Below are 3348 nucleotides of genomic sequence, written 5' to 3' on the forward strand. Positions count from 1 at the left end.
AATCTGTGTGTGGCCGCTGCTGTCTGGTGTCTGGAGTGGGTATGTCATCTCTGCTGTGTGTGTGTCTTTGTGTGAGTGTCGACAGTGTCTGTTGTGTGTCTGTCTGTCTTGTGTGTGTCTGTGTGTGTGTGTGTGCTGTCTGTGTGTGTGTGTGTTGTGTGTGTGCTGTGTGTGTGTCTGTCTGTGTGTCTGTGTGTGTCTGTGTGTGTCTGTGTGTGTCTGTGCTGTCTGTCTGTGTTGTGTGTCTGTGTGTCTGTGTGTGTGTGTGCTGTCTGTGTGTGCTGTGTGTGTCTGTGTGTCTGTTGTCTGTGTGTGTGTGTGTGTGTGTTGTGTGTCTGTGTGTGTGTCGTGTGTGTGTGTGTGTGTGTGTGTGTGTGTCTGTGTGTGTGTGTGTGTCTGTCTGTTGTGTGTGTGTGTCTGTTGTCGTGTCGTTGTGTGTGTGTCTGTCGTGTGTGTGTCTGTGTGTCTGTCTGTGTTGTGTGTGTGTTGTGTGTGTGTGTGTGTGTGTGTGTGTGTCTTGTTGTGTGTGTTGCTGTGTGTGTCTGTGTGTGTGTGTGTGTGTGTCTGTGTGTTGTGTGTTGTCTGTGTGTGTGTGTGTTGTGTGTGTCTGTGTGTGTGCTGTCTTGTGCTGTTGTGTGTGTCTGTGTGTCGTGTGTGTGTGTGTGTGTCTGTGCTGTGTGTGTGTCTGTGCTGTGTGCTGTTCTGTGCTGTGTGTCTGTGTGTGTCTGTGTGTGCTGCTGTGTGTGTCTGTGTGTGTGTGTGTCTGTGTGTGTCTGTGTGTCTGTCTTGTGTGTGTCTGTGTGTGTGTGTGTGTCTGTGTGTGTTGTGTGTCGTGTGTGTTTGTGTGTCGTGTGTGTGTGTGCTGTCTGTCGTGTGTGTGTCTGTCTGTGTTGTGTGTGTCTGTGTGTGTTGTCTAGTTGTGTGCTGTGTGTGTTGTTGTGTGTGTGTGTCTGTGTGTCTGGTGTGTGTGTCTGTGTGTGTCTTGTGTGTGTCTTTGTCTGTCTGTCTTGTGTGTGTGTCGTGTGTGTCTTGTGTGTTGTGTGTGTCTTGTGTGTCTGTGTGTGTCTGTGTGTCTGTGTGTGTGTGTGTGTGTGTGTGTTGTGTGTGCTGCTGTTGTGTGTGTGTGTGTGTCTGTCTGTGTGTGTCTGTGTGTGTGTCTGTGTCGGGTGTGTGTTGTGTGTTGTCTGTCTGTTGTGTGTCTGTGTGTGTGTCTGTCGTGTGTGTGTCTGTGTGTTGTGTGTGTGTCTGTGTGTGTGTTGTGTGTGTCGTTGTTGTGTGTCTCTGTGTGCTGTCTGTTGTGCTGTGTGTGTGTGTGTGTGTCTGTCTGTGTGTCTGTGTGTCGTGTGTGTCGTGTCTGTCTGTCGTGTGTGTGTGTGTGTCTGTCTGTGTGTGTGTGTCTGTCTGTCTGTGTGTGTGTGTGTCTGTCTGTGTGTGTGTGTGTCTGTCTGTGTGTGTGTGTGTGTGTCTGTGTGTGTGTGTCTGTGTGTCTGTGTCGTGTGTCTGTGTGTGTGTGTGTCGTGTCTGTGTGTCTGTGTCTGTCTGTCTGTGTGTGTCTGTGTCTTGTCTCTGTGTGTGTGTGTCTGTGTGTGTCTGTCTGTGTGTGTGTGTCTGTGTGTCTGTGTGTGTCTGTCTGTGTCTCTGTCTGTCTGTCTGTGTGTGTTGTGTGTGTCTGTCTGTCTGTGTGTCGTGTGTCTGTGTGTGTGTGTGTGTGTCTGTCTGTGTGTCTGTGTGTCTGTCTGTCTGTCTGTGTGTGTGTGTGTCTGTGTGTCTGTCTGTCTGTGTCTCAATCGACGAACCTCCTGCGTAACTAACGCGCTGTGTGTGCCTAATACATCGCACGATATTCCATACTGCACACGTGCCTCGAACTCTGCTAATCTGCCGGCAGCACCCTACGGTACCTCCAAACACTACCAACTAATACTCCCGATCAAGACAATGTGTCTGTCTGTCTGCACATGCTCAATCTTCTACACAGGCCGCTATGGACTACTAGACTGTTGCACTGCCGACATTACCACCGTATATCACTGTACATCCATAGCTGCTGATGCCGTGTTGCGACGTGCGCAGACGCACCAACACCGTCCTGCTCTATCGTGCCTATCTATCACGCACTACGTGTCGGCAGCCCGTCCCCGACTCGTGAGCGAGAGCGTGCGAGCGCAACCAAGTTATCTGCCACGAGCCACCGACTAACCAGTCAACAACAATCCTCAAGTCTGTATGTCTGCTGTCGTGTGTGTGTGTGTCTACAGGACTCAGCATGGACACATGTCAGACTGAGACGTTTCTGTCCAAACAGGTTAAAAGGACGTTGCTGTGGAAACCGTGGGCATGATTGTGACCCACATGGAGGAGGACACCACAACAGACACCAGTTTCTTCTTTGTGTAGTTTAATCCTGTGTAGTGTGAATATTTAAGGTCTTTACCTCACAGTGTTGTTGTGAAAACGAACCTGAGCTGTTGTCAGTGTAAAGGCTGGAGCTGATTTCTTCTCCTGTCTGAATGTTTCTCCTGTTTTCTGTGTTTACCTGATGAAAGCTTTGAATCCAGAGTCAAACTCTTCTCGTGCGCAGGTTTGGGGTTCGCGTTGTCGTGCAGCTTCCTCCTGGACTGAAATAACTTCTCCGCCTGAGGCATCCATCAGCCTCTCCTCCTCTGCATCTTTATCAACACTCACTGTGAATTCTGACACTGACGTAGTTTTCCTGGTCAGCAGACACCTCCGATCACGATCAAACCGCCGTCGCACGGCCGACACCAGAAATAAACCCAAAATGTGTGAAGCTGGAAGGCTTCATGCAGAGAGTAAGAGGGTGTTGCTCTGAGTTTGTAAAGTCCTTCTTGTCACTATTACACGCAGTCTGTCAGAGTCAGAGGCTCGTTATCTGGAGCAGGAGAAATGACGTCTTGATCTGTAGATAAATACACAGCAGGTATAAAGAAATAAAATGTAAGTGAACAAATATGTACCTGCAGAAAATGTGCAGACCAGCAGCCTTGAACACACGTTTGTCCCGTTTCCTGTTTAATATTATTATATTAGTTTAATTTCAATGGAGAAAAATTTAGTCCTAATATAATTAATGAAAATAAAGGAACTCGTGTCCTTCTCCCCTCAGCCCCAGATGGTCGTGGCTTTTTTCCACTGTTCCTGTTGTTTGATTGGTTTTCTCTGTGTTACCGAAGCGTTTGTACCTTACACTATAAAAGCACAGTGAGGTGTGATTTGGTGTTATATATAAGCCTGAATTGAAAAAACGAACACAAGTATATGACAGGTAAACATGTCGTATGTTTGAGAGAAAAAAAGACTTCTTTAAAAGTTGTTTTCATGATTTTA

Source organism: Haplochromis burtoni, unplaced genomic scaffold, assembly GCF_018398535.1.
Source record: "Haplochromis burtoni strain Fernald_Lab_line unplaced genomic scaffold, NCSU_Asbu1 Contig_2694, whole genome shotgun sequence".
Taxonomy (NCBI): domain Eukaryota; kingdom Metazoa; phylum Chordata; class Actinopteri; order Cichliformes; family Cichlidae; genus Haplochromis; species Haplochromis burtoni.